The sequence below is a fragment of the Equus przewalskii genome, chromosome 14 (assembly GCF_037783145.1).
Source record: "Equus przewalskii isolate Varuska chromosome 14, EquPr2, whole genome shotgun sequence".
NCBI classification, from domain to species: domain Eukaryota; kingdom Metazoa; phylum Chordata; class Mammalia; order Perissodactyla; family Equidae; genus Equus; species Equus przewalskii.
In genome coordinates, this window is record NC_091844.1 from 27,218,936 (window position 1) to 27,243,899 (window position 24,964).

Genomic DNA, 24,964 nt, shown 5'->3' on the forward strand with positions numbered 1-24,964 from the left:
CTCATTTCTTATGTCTTACCTCATCTTCTCAACCTATGTCAAGACTGTACAAATTGAAAAATGGACTACTCTTGAAAATTGTAGTCAGACAAGGGGTATTAATATTCTAATTGTTTGCCAGACCAAATTAGTCTTAATAGATCAGGATATGCTATTTCCTTTCCTTAAATATTGGATTTAACATTTAAAAAATATAGCACCGAAAGTACCAGGCTTCACGGTGAAAGTCTCTCCAAGTCTTCTTGAAAAATCTGCATCATGACCTCACTTTGTCACTAATTGTAGACTTGAAAATTCATGATTTTTTTAAGTTTTAAAGAGATGAATTGTTATTTCACCCTGGATAGAATATCTTCCTTACTTTTTTGAGATAGAGTCAAGTTTTCCCTTGTGTACCCACTGTTCCTTACACACTCACACCGTATGTGATTTTTTGGCACCTGTCTTTGTGCCCTAGTGTTTAAGGCCCTGACTGCTGTACCATACCTTACTCACTCAGTCTGCATGCAGGTCTTGTCTCACAGTAGCTTCTCCTTAGATGTTTTTGAATTCATATAGTAACACATAAAGTTTTAGAGAATGTGAAATAAAGGCTTACTGCAAAGTGCTGTTCTACAGGAACCCAAAGCCTTAATTGTTTATGACAAAGATGTTTGTCTTAAGTTTATGAAGGTCTGCTTCATCTGTCTTCATTTATTCTTTCCTCTACTATTAACCATTTCCTTGTGTCTTCCTGCTTCAGAGTCTCTCCCATCTCCTTCTACATTAACTCAAATGTGACCATGTGGTAGGGCTTTCAGTGCACTTTCCAAGTTCAATTCATCGTTGAGAGTCTTACAAAATTCTTATAGGTTTATAAGGCATGAGTGTTCCTTCCTGAAATTACCATAGCTGTTCTGAACCTCACTGATTACCAATTTTCCAGTCTCTCAGGCTTGAACAAATAAAGGGAAACTTCTAAAGCTTACCCACTGGGAGTGTGCCTCCAAAGCAGTTAGTCATATCATATGTCCTTTATTATTCCTGCTTTAAGATCATCTTGATCTCACTTGATTTGAGGCACTCGACCCTCGGATGCATTTTAAAATATCCTTTCTATAGGGAAAACCGTCATTCGGTCACTGAGAGAGGGAAATGCCATGTGAACGTCTCTCTTCCTAGCCATCTGTTCCTTTTTGTTGTCTTTCTTTTAGCAGGAGGCAGAGATCTGGGCCTAACAGAGGCAAGAGTGAAATTAAAAATGACCTGGACTTCCATCTCCCATTTGAAGAACATGAGGAACCTCTGAGGCTCCAAGAAGAAAGACTTCTTTGGGCCTAAGTGCAGGCCTCATATTAGGGAGTTCATTCAGACTCAGAATTGTGCAACCACTCCACATAGTCAAAAAGACTAATGAGGAACCAAAAAGTTTCCTTTTTTCTCCTGAAAATTTGTGTTTTTAGCAATAGTCTCTGGTCTTTTCATGGAAAGTATCTGATGCCTTATACTGTGTTACACCACCAAGTCTTCTGTATGTCTTGGGGATGGAATTGCCACTCTGGGTATTCCTGAGTGATTCCTTGAATGAGAACAGCACATTTCTGAATCAGGAACTTTCAGAAAGGAGAGATGCATGAACAGAAATATATTTTCTCTTTATGATGTTACTGTTACTTTGCAGAATTAGACTTTTGCACATCCAGGACTCAAGAGGCTGTTTCCACCTTTTTGGATACTTCTCCAAGTGGGTAACTCATCAATGTGTATTAAAGGGTGACCAGGATATCTGTCAGTGACAAGGCCAAGTTAAAGTAGAGGTGAGTTAGCTGAATAGCCTGAGCTTCTAAGGAAGTATTTTATAAGAGATTGCAGAGCAGAATTTGGCTAACAAGAGCCTACGGGCCAAATTCAGCCTACCATCTGTATATGTACCACTTGTAAGCTAAGAATGGTTTTTATATCTTAAAATAGTTCCATTTAAAATGGTTATGTAAGCCTTGATTTTACCTCTGGGCCCACAAAAACCTAAAATATTTACTATCTAGCCCATCATGGAAAAAGTTTGCTGACATCTGTTGTAGAGTAATGGTCTGGAAATATCAATGGAGAATAGGACTAATGCAGAACTCTATCCCCTTCCCAACTGTGGCAGGCCGAACGTGACTCCCCAAATGCGTTCACACCCATAGCCTTGGAACCTACGAAAATGTTACCTGACATGGCAAAATGGACTTTACAAATATGATTAAATTAAGGATCTTGAGATGGGAGATTATCCCAGATTATCTAAGTGGGCTCAATGTAACACAGGGGTCTTTATAAGAAGGAGGCAGAAAAGTCAGGGTCAAACAAAGATATGTCCCGACAGAAGCAGAGATTTCAGTGAAGATCATGAGCCAAGGCACGTGAGCAGCCGCTAGATGCTGGAAAAGGCAAGGAAATGGATTCTTCTGTGGACTCTCCAGAGGGAACCGACCTTGCCAACACCTTGACTTTAGCCGCATAGGATTCCTTTTGGGCTTCTGAACCCCAGAACTATAAGATAATAAATTTGTGTTGTTTTAATCCACTAATTTTGTGGCAATCTGTTACAGCAGCAACAGGAAACCAATATGTTCATCAGCCCTGCACTCTTTGGGTTGTAGAAGAGGCATAGGCTTCACCATAGAGTCTCGCAAAATAGAGTGAGTTCCTCCAGGCCAGCTGGGTGAGAGGGAGAGGTAAGGTTGTGAGAGGGAGTTTAGAGTGTGGGACATGTAGCTGGTTGCAGATTGATGGTTTCAGAGAGCGTTTGGAAAAGGCACCCAAGGAAGAGCTCAACTGTAATCAGTTAGGGGAGGAAGAACGGTAGAGGGGAATGTGGCTGAGAGTCAATGGGAGGTAGATGATTGAAGGACCTGGGAGATGAGACATGGTTGCATTAGCTAGCCTCAGGTCTTGAATGGCTCCCACCCAGGTATCTACCTGAAATCGGATGATGCTTCCATTGGCAGAAGAACAGAATGGAAGAAGGCCCTTAAAATTATAAGGATGTGTTTTTATGTCAGCCATATAAACCCTGTGACTTCCTTTCCAATCAGAATATTAATCTCCACCTACCTCTTAAGTTCAGATGAATTTTCTTCCCTCTGAGTAAGAATCCATCTGTTCATTATGTTTTCTGTAATTTGCACACAGTGGTATCCTTGGCAACCAATCTTTTAACGCAGATACAGCCGTCAGAGTTCAAAATTATGTCCTTATTCCAGAAACTATTCACTAAACAGACCAATATCTCCTAAGACCATGTTTCTCAAATTATGTTTTGCCGACCATCAATTACCACTCCTTGGAACTAGGGGTCCATAGAAAAAGCTTGGGAAGTGCCTCTTTAAATCACTAAAACTGAATGCAAAACACAGATTAAAATGGAAATTTGGAGTGAGCTCGTGCTAGTTCCAGGCCTTGGAAGAGATACCAGTACATGGAATTCCTGAGGCTTTCTCAGAAGTTTGGGTCCATACTGGAACAGACTCTACAATTCAAAAGTATTTATAAACAATAGAAATATAAAAGCGTGAAAATCCAAAGCTACTTTTGGAGGTTCTCTCCAAATACCTGAGTAGTTTTTGAACCAATTTGCATGTGGGCACAATGATCCACAATGTTCCTTTTCCCAAGATGTCTGCAGCCCAAAGTCATCAGTTCCTTCTAGGTGCTGGGGACCATAGGCAAAACTACTCTAGGGACCAGGAAGGCAGCAGGTGCTGCTAAAGGTCACCCTGACATGCAGGATGCCCACCTCTGCCCCTTTGCCTAAACTTGAAACTGTGAAGAATTGTAAGAATGCTGGTGTTCCCAGCTTGGATATGAAACAGCCTTGAGGATCAAGCTTGACATATTGCAGAGAGGCAGGCAATTGTTAACTGAATTTAACTGTTCTTATGTACTCCATGCTTAAAGGGTATTTGGCAGGTAATTTCTTGTTTAATTGTCTGTCTCCTGCACTAGATTCTAAGTTCAGTGAGGTCAATAAATTTGTCTTTCCAGTATTTCTAGCACAATGTCATGGCTTAGTATGCGCTCAGTACACGTGTTGAATGAATGACTGAATGTTAAGTTTTAGCATCCAAAAGCTCTTTTGAAATTCAGAGACAATTTTGGTGGTGTTGTTATTGCTATACAAGGCGGTAATACTAGTTCTATTATTATTGAATTATTTTCTCTCAAGCTAGTTGAGTTGCCAATAGAGGAAAAATGTCTTCTTTTGGTGACAATTAACAAATAAATAAAATAATCTCTGGTTATATCTGAAGATTCTAATAATAGGAGAAAAATCTATGAAAGAGTAGAAGGTTTATAAAACACACATGTTCTATCCCTGAGATTCTTTGGCATAGATTCTGGAACTTCCACTGGTATCATTCCAAAAGTGTTTACTGAATCCTTACTATGTTCAAGAGCCCAAGAGAATTGTGTCCTCTACCTCAGTCTGCCAGAGGAGATAAGAAAATACATAATGGCTGCTTTGCAAAGTATAATATTGTAAGAGTAAGACTGAAAGATACAAAGTTCTAGAACTTCCAAGGATGGAGAGAACACTGGGGCAGCTGGGGAAATAGCCAAGGAGCTGCTTCCATTTCCCTGAAGTGTTCCGTCTTACAGAGCATGAAGACTCAATGACACAGGAAGGCCAAATAAATTCACATACAGAGTAAATATGCATCCATTAGGCATCTTTTCTTAAAGCAGAACACCTCCTAGCCAGTTGGGGAGTAGCATATGCACATAGTGCTTGCCTTCATTCATAGAAGGGCGGCCTTGTCAGCACCTTCTAGTTATGGGTAATGCTTACCTCCATGCCTTGTTGTTGCTCCCTGCGCCAGCACACTGGGTTATTTCTTGTTTACCAAAACCCTTTGTGGGTAAATAAGGTGCTCTCATAAATGAATCTTATAAGGCAGAAATCTATCATCCAAGAGTAGCAGAAAATGCCCATCTGATCCAGGCTTTCTGTCCATTTAAAATCATTTTAAATGACTACATCACAATCCCTTTTTGAAATATCCACAGAGGTCCTGGAGTGGGGCCCAAATAGTGGTGAGGACACTGACAGAGAAGGAGAGGATGGCTTCCTGAGGGTAGGAAACAGCCAGAGAAAGTTTCAGAGGCAGAATGAGGGACAATGAGTAGTTCCAGTTGGCTAGAGGCGTGGCACATATTTAGGGTGGTAGGGGGGTAAGTCTGGAAAGGTAGGTTAGGTCTAATTTCTGGAGGGTTGGACTTTGAGAACTGGCTGATAAGATTGGCCATTTGTCCTTAGGCAATGGAGAGCAAGGAAAGATTTATGGAGCAGAAAGTTATATGATCCACATGTGCTTTGGAAGAAGTTTGCCTGTATTGGAAAGGATAGAGTCTTGTGGAAAGGAGTTTAGGTAGAAGATTTTGGTTACAGAATCACGAAGATCCGACAACTGATTAAATGTGGATGGGGGACAAGGCGGGGAAGATGAAGTCAAAGAGGCATCTGAAGGTAGAAGTCTGAATTATTTAAACTTGTGACATCATTAAAATAGTAGTAGTAAGATTAATAACATTTCAGGATTACAGTTTAGTTTACATATTTTTACTTATATTATCTCATTTAACAAAAACAAGTGAGTCAGTGGGCAAAATTTGGGTTTTTTTGGTGGATTATATTTGACATGTGTTGATTTTGCCTATTCAGCATACTTTCTCCTTTTTCTCTTTACCCTATAGAGGACTATAGATCATGTGACAGAAGTTAATCCATAGCTTCTGAGAACTTAGGTCAATAATTAGTGTATTTCCACATTTCTGTCATGTGATTGGTTACAGGATGGACAGTGTCCCACGTTAGCCCAGTGAAATTCAATTGTAGGATTTTTGATGATAGTATTGGGAAAAAGAAGTTCTCTCTTTCTCTAGGTTTACTAAGCCAGTGCAAGTAATCCCAGTGCTTATGGCAGCCATAATTTGTACATATAATAATAGGGAGACTCTGACTTAGAAAGAAGGAGGTCAACACATACACACACACAAATGAAAGAAAGAGAGACAGTAAGGGAAGGGAAGGAAAAAGAAGAGACTCAATTCCTGACAACAGTGAGTTCCTAGGCCTAGTTCAGAATTCTTTGGTTACAGAGGGAAATAATTCCTCTTTTCCATCACTCCAGCTACTTTAGGTTGAATTTCTGTCATTTGCAATATAAAAGACCTTGGTAAATACAATGACGATGTGTTTGACTTCAAGCATATAGAATCTCAGTTTCCAGAATGATATTTGGTAGACTGCAACCCAGAAGAGAAGTTGTAACCAAGGATGTATATTTGAGACTCACCTGCATAAAAGTGATCTTAAATTTCTGGGAGTGACTGAGGTCTCCAAGAGAAAGAATGTAGAGAAAGATGGGCAAGAACAAAGAACAAAATAATGCTTAGTCAGAGGAACCAAGAGAGGCAATTGGAGACAAGAAATAAATAGTCCTCAGTCTTGAGTAGAAGAAGTCAAGTAGAATGAAGATTCCCGCTGGTTTGGCAACTGGAAGTCATTGGCTGTCATTGAGGTAGTGATTTGTAGGGTAATGCGTCTTAAAAATGATTACCAGAGGATAAGAGTTGGATCTCCCCCTATACAGTACTTGACTTTATCTACCATTGGCATTTGTATAAGACATTACGTATCTTATCCATCTTTAACACACTTTGTCTGGTACCCAGTAGGTGCTCCGTAAATGAATGAATAAAAAGAAAACTGGCTGATGTTATGTATGGAGCATTTTTATTTATGAAAATGGATTTTGTCAGGGAAACATTGTTTACAAGGTTCTTCAGGTTGAAATCTAAGAATATGCCCTCTGGCAAACAACATCCACAGTTTAAGGCTGGTAGTTAGGGTTAATCAGGCTAGGTAGCTGCAAAGCCCTGTGACTGTGAACAGGTCATAAAACACTCAAGAGTTGAGTTAGAAACTCAAACATACAAAGTAAACATCACAAAGGGATAGAAACATCTTGTATTAATGACAAGAGAAGGGAAGAAGACAATCGATCCTACGTCATTAAGCTCTTAAATAATGATGGATCAAAAAAGCTGATCCTTAGATTTATTCTCTATTTTACATTTTCTTCCTTGCTTTAGAAAAGGAAGATATTTTTGGAACAGGATGGAAAATAGACCTAATCATGGATGTCAACACCAACCAAATGGCAGGGATGGCCTGGAGTGCCGAGAGCAGGATTGTATGGCACCATGGAAAAGAACTGATAGCTCTGATTGATTACTGATGTCTTCCATGGGTAAGGGAAGGGAGAAGGATCTCTAATTTCATTCAGATCTCTGCTCAAATGACACCTCAGAGGGGCCTTCCTTGATCATTCTGATGTGGGTTAAGGCTGCAGGATTAGGCCAGCTAGAGAAGCCCAAGGTGACCTGGCCTACATGCCAAACTATATGACCCAATGGATTTTTATGGTATGAATTAGGGCTGCCCCAGGGAGAGAAGCCCAGGGCATCCTCACCTACATGCCGATCTATATGGCCAGATTCGTATCTAAAGTTATATGACCGCACAATAACCAGACCCCATCTGCACTGAAATCATTTAATGACTTTTTACATCATCTTTTCTTTTTCCAGTAAAAATAAGTCACGTACCCATGCCTTATAAAATTAGCCCTAACCCTCAACTCAGGGCAGCAGCAGGAGCTCTGACTGCCCATGGGTCCTGTCCCCATGCAGCAGCAGCAGGAGCTATGACTGCCCATGGGTCCTGTCCCCATGCCAGCGGCAGCAGCAGAAGCTCTGACTGCCCGTGGGTCCTGTCCCCATGCACCAGCTCTGCCTGCCCATGGGTCCTGTCCCCATGCCAGCGGGGGCAGCAGCAGCGGCTCTGCCTGCCCATGGGTCCTGTCCCCATGCTATTCCACACTATTCTCTAAATAAAAAGAGCACTACTGCCAGATCTTGAGAGTCCAAGAAATCTTTCTTTCGACTCCTCGGCTCACCGACCCCGCATCAATTCTATCTAAAATTATCTTCTTATCTTTCTTTATAACACTTAGCACAATCCAATATTACATCATGTTTATATATTTTATTGTCTATCTTCTCTTCCCTGGAATATCAGATCTACAAGGAGTCCACTGCTGTGTTCCCAGCTCCTAAAACAGAGCCTCCTCAACAAACATTTGTGGAATGAATGAATGGTTTTCATGCTCTGTATTAGACAAGCTGGACTAAGATAAGGTTCATCTCTGAGACCAGAGAACTCAGAGATAGTACAGCGGACAGACAGTTGCACCCCGTTCAAAATTTTTTACTGTCTTTTAGTGAAAGGAAAGGCGAGTAGGATCATCATGACCCGTGTGTGCAAGTACCGACATCCATTGGAAGTTAAGTTTTAGGAAAGGATAAACAAGCATAATTTCCCTTTCCTCCCCTTCTCAGAGGCTGTATTCGGAACACAAGGCTGGGACCACCCACCGAGCTGGGGATTTGGGCCGACATATGTGTGTGTTCTATGCTGACTCTTCCACCTTAATGGAAGAGCTGCTTAAAAGAAACAACCACAATCTTGAGAGAGCGTTAGAGCAATGAATCATAACATTGTAGTGACACTAATCTAAGATTCAAAGGGTTTGGGAGGCACAACTGTCAAACAGCAGGATGAGCGATGCGGGGCTTGAAAGCCTTAGTTATGAACAAGTGAGCATGCATTTACCAAGCAGCAAGACAGAAATACACAAAGGGAGACCTTGGTTAAGTTATTTCATTGCTTGGGGTTTGGGGCCAGGATGTGAGAATCCCTGAACTAAGTCCCATTTAGGTCCCCCCCATCCAATGCTCGATTTCCCTGAGGGAATTTGTTGTGGGAAGAAAGGCGACTCTGATCCCACTCAAGTTGAACGAGTATCATGGTGGCCAAGATCTGGAAGACAGAGGGAAGCATCAGAGCCAGAGAAGAATGTAGGGGTCAAGGGTGGGAGCCAGAAGCCTGGCCAGCAGTGGAAATCGAGGAGAAAATGAAGGGAATGGAGAGGATCCAGGAGTATGTTGGTGCCTGCTGCAAATAGTAACAAAGGATTATTATGGAGATTGGGGACAGGCCAAAGGAAGAGGCGATGTGACTGTGGTCAGGGCGAGGGGTAAGGGATTTCTGGGTGGGAGAAAATGGCCACATGTGTTCTATTTATTCAGAATTTATATCTGCATCAAACTTCCAAAAAATTTAAGGCAGCTTTCAAGAATAGAAACAATTGCAGTGCAGCTGTTAAAATAGAAATTAAAAAAAAATATTGTAAAACAAGGAGAAGGAACAGGAAACAAATTTACTAAATGCTTAGGAAAATTAGATTATTTTAACTGGGCATTGACTTTACTTCTGAATTTCCTAGTAGCCAGGGGAAAAAAGAGGACAATTTTCGTAGCTGGCAGTCAAAGAGAAGAAAGCAGCAGGATTAAATGCCGGTTTTCTTTTTTATTCAAAATAAAGAGAACAGAACCTGCCTGTAGCAAGAGATGGATTCCCAAGTTGAAGGGCATAGGGAGAAACTGAGGGTTGAAGGGGACAGGACTGTTCCACGTCTGCTCCCCGGGGCTCTTCTCCCTCTGATGCTGGCTCCACACGCATGCTTATTTCTGGCCATAACGCTTTCACCCTCCGTCTGTCTTCTTCCTCCCTGTCTAGCTGCTGTCTGCACCGTGGGAATGTCAACTTCTCAACACCCGCTTCTGCTACACTCTGAACAAGCACACCCACTTTTTTACCTTCTGGCTTTTACTGTTTGTTACTTTGGGTGAGGCTTCAGATGCCACAGCGATTGGGAAACATCCCCGCCTTCTGCTGACATCGAAACGTAAATGGTCCCAGACTTCTGCCCTCACCTCCACATTCCGTGGATGACATAGAGCTCTTTCACGCCCTGTTGTATCCCTCTCTTGTTCCCATGGGTGGCACCCAGTCTTCCTCTCACCTTCCCTGTCCCCTGAGTCGTCTGGGGTCTGATAGACCCTGTGAGCTCTCACGTCTATACTAGGATGGGGGGCCGTCTGCAACTGAATGATAAAGAGAGGGGTGCCAGACTTTTCCCTCCCTTCAGCAGCCTCCTGAGTCATATCTGCAAACTCCGATATGACTCTCACCACACTTTATCCTACCTTTATCTTTACAGTTTATTATAACTGCTTATTTAGTCTCCAGCCTGTCTGCCGATCCCCCATCAACCCACCCCCATTACTGAGAAGGGCACACCCAGGGTCTGACACAAAGTGAGCATTCAAAAAACATGTTATTTATTTAACAAAGATTTATTAAGCAGCTACTATGTGAGTAGTGTTCTTCTAAGAATTTGGGATCCATCAGTCATCAAGACAGACAAATCCACTTTTCCTTATAGATCTTACATTCTCAGGGGTCATGGGGGAATATGGAGCAATCAATTTGGGAGCAATGATAGGGGTCTGGACATTCATTAGTGGTTCTGAAACTGGAATGTGCCCAAGAGCACTGGGGAACTTGATAAGCATGTAGGTTCCCAGCCCAGTGCTGGGAGCCCGACGAGAGGCGGGAGGCAGGGTCTCTATCCTGTGGGTGGTCCTCAGACCACACTTGGAGGAATCTTGCCTGACCTCCCAGTGGGGGAAGCTTGAGAGGAGACTATTGATGAACGGGGTCAGGCTTCATGTTCAGGTCAAAAGCGACATTCTCGACAGAGCAGTGAGTTGTGAAACAGTTAAAAAAAAAATATTGAAAGCAAGTCAGACTGTCTTTTGTCACAAGTGAAAAGACTCTGGCTGACTTCTGCCCTAAATCACTGCAGGAACTCCTGCCCTGGGGCGTTCACCCAAACCCAACCCACACCACCACCTCTGCTGGCATAAATAAGCAGCTATCAAGAAGCTTCTGGGAGGACAAGGAAAAAGGCTTGTGCCACACTTCATTGAGAGGCCAGAGTGTACCTATAGTTTCTGGCTCAAATCTTCAGCTTTCTAACCTCGCATATATGATGGTTTCTGTGATGTTCACGTTCTTTGGAACTCAAGGCTTGCGGGTGAGGGACCCAAAGGCACCATTTTCCCTAGGGCTTTCTCTACCCTACACAACTTCCTGTCTCATCCTCAATCCTTCATGTGATTCTTGGAAAGAACGAACATTGGAAATGAGGGACAGAACCACCCCCCATGGCCCTAGCCAGCCCCTACCTCAGCATCTGAGCACCATATGCCCAGGGTGAACCTGTGCTCCAGGGCCCTGGGGGATGTGTAGGGCTGGTACCTTCTCCTTCCCCATCAAATGCCTCTAATGCCCGTAATGCAAGCCTTCTGGTGGGCTCTCATCTCCTGGCCTCTTGATCCCACACACTCCTTGCTTTCTTCATCTCTAACTTCCAAACCTTTCTACTATGCCTATGGAAGCCCTATTATAAGGGTTTCCTCCACGTCTTGTTGCAATGAAAACCTGACTTCCCTCTGGGGTGCCACTTCTCTGTGCAGCCCTCTGGGTGGGAGGCTGCCTGCTCCCCCAAGTTCCACAAAGCACAGGATCTGGCCAGGTCTGCATCTGGCTCCAAGCCCTTCATTGCTTCTTTAAAACCACTCTCCACTCTTGCGTAAAAGCTGCATCTTCTTTGAGGTGTATGCCACCTGGCTGTGTACCAATCTGGAGAAACCCAACTGTTTATCTTTTTTGTTCCAACACACAGACCACTGCTTAAAAACAAAACTCACTGAAGTGTGCAGACTGGTGCTTCTACCAAACCCTGTTCTCCAGTGCTGCCCCACAATGTTTTCAACTGGCACTGGGTAGCGCGCTCGCTGTCTCTCAGGCCCCCACTCTCACTATTTCAGACATTTACCAGTGAGTCAACCTGCCTCACTCCACTCTCACTCCAGCAGATGAGTTCACGCTCTATTATGAAGGAGGGCCCTGGATATGGCAAGAATCAGCTGAGGTCAGAAGTGGGAGCAGCCTGGGTCTGAGCCTGGGCCCCTCCACTTCATGGCTGGGTAGCTCTGGCTAGTTTTTTTTATTTGCTTCTCTGTGCTTCAGATTCTTGCTGTAAAAAGAGGATAATAACATTTGCTTTGTAGAGCCGTTATGAGGGTCGAATGAACAAATACATGGGAAAATAGGAATAGAGTCTGGGATATGATACAAGCTCAAGTTTGTTAATCATCTTTTTGATTATTTCCAGGGCTTCTCCTCTCCCAGGAGTGTGGGCTTCCAGCTAGAGAACTTCCAAGATGAAGGGCAGGGCTACCCTGGTGGCCTAGTGGTTAAAGTTCAGCATGTTCTGCTTCAGCAGCCTGGGTTTGGTTCCTGGGTGTGGAACCATACCATTTGTCTGTCAGCAGCCATGCTGTGGCAGTAGCTCACATACAAAAAGAGGAAGATTGGCAGCAGATGTTAGCTCAGGGTGAATCTTCCTTAGCAAAAGAAAAATAAAAGATGAAGGGCAGAAATGGGTTGTATTTGCTGAATGCTAGGAATCTTTATGTCTGCATTTATCATGGAAATAGGCTGTGTGACATCTCAAGTCCAGGTCAAAGGAAATTTGCACAAAAGTTTGTGTCACTTATAACCTCCCTCCCCATTGCACAATCCCTTCCCAGTTTAATCCTTTTCCATCACTCTAACAACTTGTATCCCTTAATAAGCAGAAAGGGCATTTTTAGGGAAAATGGGAAGTATGTGTAGAAATGCAGTTTTTGCCCTGATTCAGAATTGTCCACTCTCCAGGGTGTAATTTGGCATTTTATGGCATATAGAACCTGCATATACAAAGTGAGCCCTGGGTAATCCACCAGGGGGACTCAGGGGGTGCTAACGTCAATGTACCCAGGAGATTCCTCTCCTGATGCCCAGGAAATACCAATATTAGGAAAATGTTCCCAGGTTACAAGAGGAGACCATGACTCATGCAACTCACCCCCCACAAAGGCTCTGTTTAAAGGGCAGGGCGAGCTGGCAAGCGTACGAGCTTTGCCTCTAGGTTTAGGTGCCTGGTCTGGCTCACCTTCACCCCAAGTGCCTTTGCATTTTCTGTAACTCTACTGACCATTGGTACAGTTTGTTTTCATATGAAAAGACTGAGGCTTCCTCTTCTATACCCCCAGATGCCCTTTATATTGAAGTGCCGTACATTCCAAACAGTCCAGCTTGGCTTTCGGGAAGACCAAAGTGATCCGCAGTTGGGCACAAATAATGGAGCCCAGATGTGGGGACACTGCTGGTTCCACCACGTGTGCAAGCTGATGTGCTCACTGGCTGCCTCACACAGACACACTTGGACAGAACGACTGAAGGAAAAACAAACCTGAGTCTCCCAAGAGAAGGCACACCAAGGGGACCCAAATGATCTGATCTGCAAAGGGAGGCCCTAATCTCTTAATAAGAGCAATAAGAATATGGAAAAAATGCGATTTGAAAAATCCCTCCTTACCACTTTTGTTTCCACTTAATAGCAAATATTTGCCATTGTTCTTCCTCTTGTTGTAGGCAGTGTAGATCCACTTTCCCTTTTCCATCTCCTTAGGCCAGGTTTATTGCATCTTCCAACATTTTGTTTATATCTTTTTGTTAGGTTAACAGTATTAGAAGCTTCCAGATCTTTATCCCCATTCCCAGAAGTTCTGAATCCCATTAGTGAGAAGATTGGGTGCAGCAGGAGGGATGGTGAGGACCACCAGGCAGTGGTCCCAGTGGGGGTCTCAGCTTCATCAAAGGTGACCAAGGTTTGCTCAGGACTTTCCTGGTTTTACTGTGAAACTCCTCAGTCACAGGCATACCAGGACAGTTAGTCACCCTATACTTGGGAACCTTATAAACACTGATGTCCAGGGCCTCTCTCCAGACATTATGTTTTAATTAGCCCATGGTAGGGGCTGGGCATCGGTGTTGTTTAAAAGTCTCCCCAGGTGGTTCTGATGCTCAGTGAGGGCTGAAGACCACACCTTTAAGAGAAAATCAATCAGCTTGGATCAGGCCAGAGAAAAAAGGATTCTCTTAGGACATGTGTCCTCTGATAGATTTCTAGCCTGACTCCAATTTCTCGAAGGCCTTTGGGAAATACAGGTACTTGTGGTTTAGCAATCTCCAGTCCTCAAAAGATAAGAAGGAGCCAAACATGGAGATGAGAAAATCCAATGAAATCAAATATCTAAAATCATCACAGGGATACCTCTGACATTGCACTTAGACAATTAGATGTGAACAATCTCTAGGAGTCTGTATATCGTACACGACATCACCTGGTTCCTCAAGAATCCAGAGCCAATGAATTAAAAATTCAAACAGAAAAAGCCATCACCTAGGCTCAACCAATGTCCCAGTGCTGTGCACCTTCCATTGCTGGCTGCAGCACACCCAGCCACTGACTCATATTCTCCTTGTATTCACAGATCTCTCAATATACACAAAAGCAAATCCAGCAAACTTTGGCAATATCCAAGGATACTTTTCAAGGTGAAAAATCAAACTAAATAAAAAAGAACAAATTAAACCAAACAGAAATATTAAGAGCAGAAAATGCAAAAAAAATTATCTTTCAGTATTTCTTGATGTGTTATACTACAGTCTGGATGAATTTTCTCTTTCTAATTTTCAGTCCATCCTCTTAGAAAACCAATGGGATCAGTATATCAGGCATAGGAGCTGAAGGCGCTTTATTATTAGGGTGACCATAACATTGATCTTCCAAAATGGGGCATTATTTTTTTTTTGAGGAAGATTTGCCCTGAGCTAACATCTGCTGCCAATCTTCCCCTTTTAGTCGTGACCCACCGCCACAGCGTGGCCACTGACAGATGAGAGGTGGAGGTGTGCACCTAGGAACTGAACCCAGACCACCAAAGCAGAGTGTGCTGAACTTAGCCACTAGGCCAACAGGTCTGGTCCCAAAATGGGGCACTTTTGAAAGTATAAAGGGCAGCTATTAATGCATATGCTAGGCTAGAGGCATAAACTGGGACAGTCTAGGGCAAACAGACCTGGGCTATGTTTATCCTATTATTTCTCACTAAGCCCTTACCACCATGTGACAGCCCCCTGGTCTTTGAATCTGTTGATACCGACAAAATCTGTCTGAAACCTCTTCCTCCCCTATCCGGTACAAAAGCTTTGGACATTCTGGTATTCGATTGAAGGTCTGTGGTCTTATGTCTGACTCTATTCTTTTAAATCCTCTTTATTACAACAAATCTCCCTAATGCAGAAAAGTACGTAGAATTACATGACAAATAACACCTGACCTTATCAGATGTCTAAGATCCAGGTGGGACTTCTTGTATTCCCTTCCCCTTGCCATCCCTCCTTCCTTCGCCAGAGAATCCCCATTTTGAATTAGCATTCCTGAATTTATCCTTCCTTTGTGTGTTTTATACTTTACCATGAGCCCATAAATAACGCCTGGCGTTGTTCTCCCTGTTTTAAAACCATATGTGTTATTTTGCAATTTGCCTTTTCTCTCCAACATTACGTTTTTTCAGGGATTTCTCCATACTCAGGGATGTCACTCTAATTCACGCACTTTAAACACTGCATAAAAGCCCATTCTAGTAGAGCACAATTTAGTTAGCAAATTTCCTGGTCATGAAAATTTATGTTTTTCCAACCTTTTGCTCTTACAAACAAGGCTTCTATGAAAATTCTTCTACGTATCTTCTGTTGGAAGATGTCTGAGAGTTTCTCTAGTGTAGTTATTCCTAGAAGTTGAATTTGGGGTCATAGGTTTGTGCCTCTTCAGCGTTAGCAGATATTGCTAAATTCCTCTCTCAAATGATTGCACCAGCATACACCCCCAGCATCCGCATGGAGAAGGTCTCCTTTCTCCCCATCCTTGCGAACACATGGTGTTATCAGCTATGTTAATTTCATCGCTCTGGTATATGAAATGATACCTTGTTCTTTTCAATTGCATTTCCCTGATTACTAGTGATTTTGAACATCTTTTCACGTATTTATTAGCCATTTAGGTTTCCTCTTCTGCGAATTACTCATTCACATTCTTTCCTCTTTTTTCTCACTGGGCTGTTTGCTTTTGCTGATATGTTGTAGTTCTTTCTAAATTCTGGATACAACTCTTTGTTGGTTCCATGCTTTGTAAATCTCTCAGTCTGTGGCATGAATTTTAGTTTTGTTTATGGTGTCTTGTTTTGAACACAGGTTTTTATTTTAGTGGAATCAGATTTATCAGTCTTTTCCCTTATGGTCTGTACTTTCTTGGTGTCTTATTTAAGAAATCCTTTCCTATCTTGAGATCAAAAGGATATTCTCTTATATTTTCTTTTAAAAGCTTAAAAAGTTTGTTCTTCTTACCTTACTTATCTTGGAATTGATTTTCATTGCTGAAGTGACTTAGGGATCTAACTTTGCTTTTCCCCTGGGGATAATGAATTGTCGTGGTATCATGTACTGAATAGTCCATCCTTTCTCCCACTGCTCTGCAGGGCCATCTGTGTGACTTACCAGGTATGTTTTTTACTCTTTTTTTTTTTTTTTCAAAAGGAACTTTTATTTCATCTTTCTTTCAAATGTATATACTAAAGCTTATTTGTAGTTATTTTGCTAAATTTCTTTTTAAGATTTTATTTTATTTTTTCCTGTTTGTCCCCAAAGCCCCCGGGTACATAGTTGTTCATTTTTAGTTGTGGGTCCTTCCAGTTGTGGCATGTGGGATGCCGTCTCAGCATGGCTTCATGAGCAGTGCCATGTCCGCGCCCAGGATTCGAACTTCGAAACCCGGGGCTGCCCAAGTAAAGAGTGCAAACTTCACCACTCAGCCACGCACTGGCCACGTGTTCTTTACTCTTATTTAATCCCCTTGATCTATTTGTCTCCACCAGCACCATTACCACAACCTTAATTAACATAGCTTTATAATGACTTTTGTGATCTGGGAGATAAATATCGTTAGTTTTTTCTTCTTCAAAATTATCTCAGCAGTTCTTGGCCCTGCCTCTTCTTTATGCAACGCCCTGAGGTCAAATAAAGGAGTAGAGCTGCCTCTTTCAGTTCCTCCACGTTGTTGAATTTCCATTTTTTCCTCAGGCAACTTCATGTACTGCTTGTGATGCATGACTCCCGACACACAGACCGAGTGAAGGAGCCAACATCGATTCATGTGGTAAATATTTACATAGCTTAATTATCTTCTTTCTTTCTGAATAAAAATAATATAGAAAGCAATTCTATTATTTTTTCCCCATACCTCAATGGATACACTTATATTCCCCACGGTGTAAACCCCGTTTGAAAAACCTCTTGTCCAGATCATTGGGTTGCTTTTAAAATAACAGTTTCCTAGCCCCCCTATATGACTAAGTTAGAATTTCTGGAGATGGAGCCTGAAAATTTGTCTTTTTAACAAGTACCCTGGATAATTGTGTTGTACTTCCAGGTCTGGAAACCACAGTACAAGTTGGTTCGCTCACCAAAACGGTCCAATATCTAGGCGTGACATTAGATTTTCTGGCCTCTAGGTGGCGCTCAGGCCTCTTCCTTTCCCATCTGCCCTCTCATCCTTCCTGATTTCCAAGTAGAACAGGGCCAAGCACTCCACGGCCCCAGGGCCAAATCCTGCCTGCCAGTCTTTGTATGACTGTGAGCTGAGAATTGTTTCTATAACTTCAAATGGTCGAAGCAACTGAAAAGAAGAATAATATTTTGTAACACATGAAAAATTATTTGAAAATCAAATTTCAGTGCCCATAAATAAGGTTTCATTGGAACACAGCCATGCCCATTCAGTAACGTATAATCTGTGGTTGCTTTTGCACTACAGTGGCAGAACTGAGTAGTTGCAACAGAACCCGTGTGGGGCAAAGCCGAAAACATTTACTGTCTGGACCTTTGCAGAAACGGTTTGCCAACCCTTTCTGCAGGGTGATGGGTGAGGCTGTTACTGGGCCACGGAGCACGGGGTGGCGCCGTCACAGAGGCTCCGAGTCTGAGCAGTTAGCTATCTCCTGTGACTCTCTCTGCCACTTTCTTCTCGAGTTCTCCAATGAGGCTCTTGGGGCCCTGAGGACCTCGGGTCAGAGCCACTTTAAGACCTTTGCAGTCCCTAGCCCCTCCTACTGTACCACATCAAACTCTGTAAAACGTACTACATCCCTCAACAGAGTAATTTATATGCAACTGTAAGAGTTGATTTGGAGCACAGTTTTCTAGTTGACAGAACATTACATTTTGTAGGCATTTAAAATAAAGATGCACTATTTAGAGGGGTGTCCTGATTTATAGCTCCAGAATCAGGAACTCAGGGAGCAGGCACTTGGGTTCAAATCCTGGCCCTACCACTTACTGGCAGAGTGACTGACTGGTATATGCCTCAGTTTCCCCAAAAGTAGCATGGAGATGGAAGTAACAGTACCAGAGGGATGCTGAGGAGCAAATGAGTTAGTGTGAGAGGAGCTCTCAGAATAGAGCCTTGGGCATCACAAATACTAGATAGGTGTTTGCCGATATTTCAATTTTATTTTGTGTTGTTTTTCATATTTCGGAGCCTAGACAATTTTTTTAGTTGGTTCTCAAGCGCTTTGTAAAATAAGCCGTTGAAAAGTCCATTTGACCACAGCCTTGTCTGTAGTACCTAATGGTGTAGACGAGTTCTGCCCCGTCTTTGGGGAGCAGTGACATCCTTGCTATTCTGGGTGTGGTTTTGCCTCGGGCTTGCCTCTTGTTTCTTCTGCTGGTTAGTTATCTTTCTAGTCACCATCAGGGAAGCAAGACCTAGAAGGCTGACGTGGGGGTTCAACCCTTTGGGGGAAAGGACTGGGAAAGCCACCAGGCGGGTTTCTGTTCTAAACCTTGGTTTGGGACTCCATGAAGTCAGTTTAACCCTCAGCAGACAGTGTCAAGGTTGTCATACGATGAGGGTAGAAAGAGCCTGCGTGTGGGGCCCCTGCTTCCTATTGCATGTGGTGCTCGGTAGTTGTGTGTGTTCAGAATCCTGGGTTCTAGTCAAGATGTGGTTAGCCAAAATGTTTCTTTGGAGGATATATTCTACAGTAAAATAATACATTTGACCACCACCATCCCTGACTATGGAAATCCTCTATATCTCACTAGCTTGAACTTCTTAGGATGGAGACCCTGGGTCCTTCACTCGGCATTCCACCCTCAGACCGGCCTGCGTGTCAATATCTTTCTGCAACCGGGTTGTCTGGACCAAGGAGAACTTTGCGAAGATCTCCAGGAGCTTAATTGCTGTGTCACTCTGTTCCCCTTTTCTGTCTGTTATATTTAGGCAGCCTTCAATCCACCAATAATCCTAGTTGCATGATTTTATATCAAACCATTTTTCAAGTTATTCTCATTTTTTCCCTGTAAATCTAAGCATTACTGTGTAATGAGTATTATCTTTGTTAGCAGGTGAGAGACTTCCCTCTACTGGGCAGATACACAACTGCTGCCCACGCTTAGAATGAAGAATACTAGTTTTTACACTGTATATTAAAAAAGAAAATAAATTACACATGTGGTTAAAAAAAAAAGGACTTTCCCATACAGTTGATCTTGCCCTAGGATAAATTGCCACCAAGTCTTGTCCCTTCTCTTCTTTCCTTTATCCTTTGCCCAAAGCAGCCGAATGCGTGTTGCTGGGACCCATCGTGGTAATGACCAAAGCAACTCCAGGCTGTTGTTAGCTGTTTCATTGCAGTGTTGTGAAAACTGATGCAGAGCCAGCGGGCAGGGCCAAAGTGCTCTTAACTTGCTCCTATAATGGAGAATTTCATTCTAAAGCCAATTCAATTATGGATTCAGGCTACACACGGGTTCAGCACAGATGGGTGCTAAGATCTGTGGCTTCCTCATGCAGCTAGTGTTTCTAAGGCTTTGTCTGGGAAGAAATTCTGTAATCTTTCTACAACTTGTTCTCATGACTTCTCCCTGCCCCCACAACTCTTTTTTCTCATTCTTAACAAACAGGTGGTGGCCGGGCAGATGGAACACCGTGTCCTTGGGTTGAGAGATAGGAACAGGCAGGGTATGTTGTGACCATTTTCCATTAACTGAGAGTAACCAGAATACTGTGATGCAGAAGAAATGATGCTGAAGGGGTGAGCTGGGTACAGGTTGAATAGGTCTTTCATGCTGACTTTAGACTTTATCCTGAGACAAAGAGTCACAATCTTAAAAGCCTCGAGGGGACAGATGGATCTGAAAGTGACTGAAACAGCTGAGTGGGGATAGGAGAGACATTGACCCATTCAAAGGGGACAACCACCAATTTACCAGCCAATGGTTGCCACTGCAAATGATTTTCTTTCCAAATAAACCTGTATTTTAAATTTTTGGCAATTAATCGAAACCCCCACAGTTTAGGCTACCTTGTGAGACAAGTTAGTAAGCTCTTGCAACAGACAAGTGATGAGGGCCCATACTAGAGTTGGGTCAATGAAAACTAACCCATCTCTGCTGTTTTGTCCGTGGAATTATCACTAGCTGGTTAGTTCTCTTTTTCGTCAAATTTTCAGAATGATAAGGATTGAGTTCCTAGCCTGGCAAAAAGAAAAACTGCTCAGCTTCTCCTCAATATGCCTTCATGACCCTGAGAAGTAAGTCTAGTCTTCATGATGGACCTCTTTTTTGTCTGACTATGGATCAGTGACTACGCACACAGTAGATGCTTCGTTCATGCTCAATAAACAAATTAATGGAAGACGGTTTCACTTCCTCTCACAGAAAATATAATCCCTTGGATTTTCTAACCTGTAGGATTAGAAATCCTATGTCCCCAGTAATTGACAACTGATGTCTTTATTATAGGGCTATAAAATAAAAACTTGTTATTCCCAGCTTATGGATGATTTGATTCTATGCCAGGAGAGGGTGCAGACATTTATTATTATTCTCTTGCTGGGGAAGATTGTCCCTGAGCTAACATCTGTGCCCATCTTCCTCTATTTTGTATGTGGGACACCACCACAGCGTGGCTTGCTGAGTAGTGTGTAGGTCTGTGCCCAGGATCCAAACCCACGAACCCTGGGCTGGCAAAGTGGAGTGCGCAAACTTAAACACTATGCCACCAGGCTGGCCCTGTGAAACCTATTATTTTTATGTGGGAAGAAGTTTCAGGATACACTAATTTTGCAAGTCCTTGGGAATAGAGTCTTAGTACTAAGGTACTAATCACTTGAGTACTTACTACTAAGCATTAGTACTAAGATCAATAAAGAAGGTACAGCTCTCAAGAAAGAGGAGGGAGATTGTCCTCTGGAAAAGGAGGCTCCATTGTTAGACCAGGGCTACTTGGGGAGACACTTTCCTTTGATCACTCATTCAACCTGCCTTTATTAAGAAAGTATTCTTTTATCAGGCGCTGGGAGTATAGCAGCGAGCAAGTCATTGCCTGACCCTTACAAGAAGATAATCACAACAGCAGAGTGACAGGTGCCGTAGAAGGGAAAGTGCAAGGCGTTTGGGGAACTCTTAGGAGGGTGGGATGGGAATCCTGAAGTTGTTTTATGGAAGAGATACCTGTATAAAGAATTATAGGATGAGCGTAAGTAATCCAGGAGAGGATAACTTTTGGGCAATGGAGTAGGGTAGGCAGGAGAGTGTACCAAGATGAAGAAAGAGTTTACTCAAAGTCTGGGAGGCGAGAGCAAGCTTGGCACGTCCCTAGAAAGGAAAGAAGTTTATTCTAGCTGGGGTTTAGAGTGTAAAGGGGAGGTGGTTTAACACCTGAGGCTGAAGCCATAATTGGAGGATAGACCCTGCAGGGCCTTGTAACCATGTTAAGGAGTGCGCACTTTATTACAAGAACAAAGGGAAACCATCGAATTTTAATCAAGAAGCTCATCAAGGGGTTCACACAATCACACTTAACGTTTTAGAAAGGTCACTCTGTGGGAGGGAGAATGATTGAATTGGAACAGGCTTGAAGTGGGGGGGACAATTAGGAGCTTATTGCCCTAATCCGGGAGACAGTTGACAGTGGCCTGGAGTAGAAGAGAGGCGGGTAGTTAGAGAGAACGACATAGATGTGAAGGGTTCTTAAGAGATGACAGTCCTCTCAAACACACACTCATCCTTCAGGAATTGATTAGTTTTGATGGGCTGAGAAGAAATCAGGGATGAAGGCTTCATGTGGATGGTGCTGGGCACTGACATAAGAAATGCAGGAGAGGGACCAGGCTGGAGGCGGGGGCAGGGGGTGAATATGACTTTGGATGAGTTTATTTTTTGTGTATATCCAAATGGAAGTATTCAATAAGTAGTCTGATAAATGAGTCTTAAATTAGGAGATTTGGGAGACCTCACTATTTTGATGATAACTGAAGCTATGAGAGGGGATGGGCAAAGTATGTGAATAGATACTGTCTCATCAGTTGTCGTGGGGACCAGCAGGTGGACAGGTAACCAAAATGTTGTTTAAGGTAAAAAACAAAAAGGACACACGTTGTGTAAAATGATCAAACATTTTATACTAACTTAAAATGTAAATGTATTCACATGATAATCTTTGTTACAAACTTGTGGCTTTTAAAAAGCTTAGGTATGGCAATTAGAGTTCTCCATGGTCTTTCTTGCTTAGATCACACTTAGAATGTGTCATCTGTGATTGCCAGAGTCAGTTTCTCCAAAGTGGAAGGAGAACCAAAAGACACTTGCAAGAAAATCTTTATATATACTCTCTCTAGATGTTCGCTTTTCCTTTTGGTTATTTGTGGTTGTCTCAGTGAACCTAATTCATTTTTTCTTTTTTTTTAGCAATTTGTCTGTATTGGATCTTTTTGAAACATTCAACTCTTTCTTTTTGCAACCACGTTTTATCAGATTATGGCATGTTTAATTACAGTGCATGTAAAATAACAAGTGGAGTTAGAGGAGGAGCACACAGTCCTGGTAAGCTGTGTACTTACCAGGGTGGGAGCATTTTACAGAGTAACTGAGCAGCCTGAACAGGGGTCAGAGTGTTTTACAAAGGGAATGAGGAATATTTGTTTATCTGCTAATTGGTTGAGACTATTTAAGAGAGCTTCTACTGTACTATAAATCTTATAAATATAGTGATATTTGTTTTTAAATCCTGAATTCCATTTTGCAAAATCAACCTTTAAAATAAAACATTTACCTCTCCATCTATCAGAATTGCTGCTCCTGTCTTTCTGCTTATTACGGGAGCAATAAGGGATGCACAAGCCTAGATTTCATATTTTTCAAATAAAAAATAGAATTCCATACTAAAATAGTGATCTTAATGTTACGCCAAGTCTTGATGACCAAGAGCGAATTTCACAGTTAAGAGGACCTTGTCTTTCCCATCGTTCCCGAAATGTTTTCAACTTTTCCCAAACCTAATCATAAGCATAGATGCTGATGAGATTGCTGAATCTGAAAATCCCTCCTTGGAGCTTGGCATCCTCTGTCTCTTTCAGCAGTTGGTGTTCAACTTGGTAGCCTGCCCACCATCAGAGAGGCTTCACCTCTCTCTCTCATTGGCCGCCCACGAGTGTTTCAGATGAGAAGGCCTTATTTTTCAGTCTGCTAAAGATTCCCCAGGTTCCTCATCCCGCCTCTCTGAGCTCCTCTTTGTTCCTTCTATGCGAATGACAGGAGATGAAACAAGATGTGAAAGGCACTGCTATGTTGACAACATAAAATTCCCATTCCAATGACAGGCCTCCCTACTGATTTATTTTGTCTTGAAAGAGGAAAGAAACAGCTTCCCTCTTGAATTCAATATTTCTCGTCCCCACCTGACCTTACCCCACCTTGTTCCTCCTTCTGTCTGCCCTGTCTGCCCACCATCCTCCTGTCTATCTATGATCCCAGATCACAAATGTGAGCAGCATCCTGGGCTCTTTCTTCTTTCAACCCCACCCCCTAACCATCACCATGTGTTACCAAATTCTAAATTTATCCTCCAGCTTTGCCCTCACTGCCCCAGGATTCTCTCACCTGGATTACAGCCTCGCGCTCCTAATTTACCTTCTTCTCTTTAGATTCAGCCCATCTTTCATCAGTCAGTCACATTGCCACTAAAGCAATTTGTGCATGTCATTTGTCTGTTTAAAACTTCACCCAGGGCTGGCCCCTTGGCTGACTGGTTAAGTTCGTATGCTCTGCTTCAGCAGCCTGGGGTTCGCCAGTTCGGATCCTGGGTGCAGACCTAGGTACTGCTCATCAAGCCATGCTGTGGTGGTGTCCCACATAGAAGAACTAGAATGACTTACAACTAGGATATACAACTATGTACTGGGGCTTTGGGGAGAAAAAAAAAAGAGGAAGATTGGCAACAGACGGTAGCTCAGGGCCAATCTTCCTCACCAAAAAGAACAAAATAACCCCCAAAACACACAAACAAACAAAGCGCAAAAATATGCCCAGATGCTCATCTTCTTCAGGAAAAAGTCCAGGCTTTTTACCTCCTCCTGCCAATTGCTTCAGCCCCCTCTGCATGTAACAGATGACTTTGAGCTTCCCAAAACCACTACACAGTCTCACACCCCCTTGCATTGTGTGTCCCCTCAGTCTAGACAACCCTACCTGCACACCAGACTCCTTTCCATCCTTTAAAACCCATGCATCAATTTCACCCAGCAGCGCCCTGTGCCGCCTCTGCTTTCACTCCCTCCTGGGTGTCATTTTGGAGTCTTGGTCTGCCTCCAGTGTGCAGATATTTATTGGAAAGTCTGTTCCCCCGTAGGGCTGTGATCTCCTTGACCCCTGTTTCACTCATCTTGGTTTCTTCGCAAATGCCTGGCTGCACTGAAGAAACACAAATTTACTAATGCTTGGTGTATAAATTAATAAATACATGAATGAATGCACCCAGCACAGTTGCCCTTTTTATCTCCTGTACTAGTGGGAAACCACAGTCCTGAATAAGGATATGCTCACAGCGCCTTGCTCGAGTGGAATTAGAGGTGGGATAGAATGGATCTCTGTGAGGAATAAAATAAACTGGTTGGATACCCCACATATTTGTCACTTCTGGGGACTAGAAAAGAAGAATGGCTGGCCTCTGTATGCTGG

At 42.8% G+C, this 24,964-nt stretch overlaps 1 protein-coding gene across 4 annotated transcripts in view; it reads left to right on the forward strand.

Moving 5' to 3' along the window:
- EVA1A (eva-1 homolog A, regulator of programmed cell death) overlaps window positions 1-24,964 on the forward strand; it is a 195,072-nt gene that overhangs the window by 100,625 nt on the left and 69,483 nt on the right. For 3 of the 4 annotated variants that reach the window (XR_011526443.1, XR_011526446.1, XR_011526442.1), the window contains exons 5-6: window positions 17,027-17,102; window positions 19,049-19,473. The gene's annotated coding sequence lies outside the window, so the exon portion shown is untranslated. Of the gene's footprint in view, window positions 1-17,026; window positions 17,103-19,048; window positions 19,474-24,964 lie in introns of those variants that run through there. The other variant, XR_011526444.1, reaches the window with a different exon arrangement.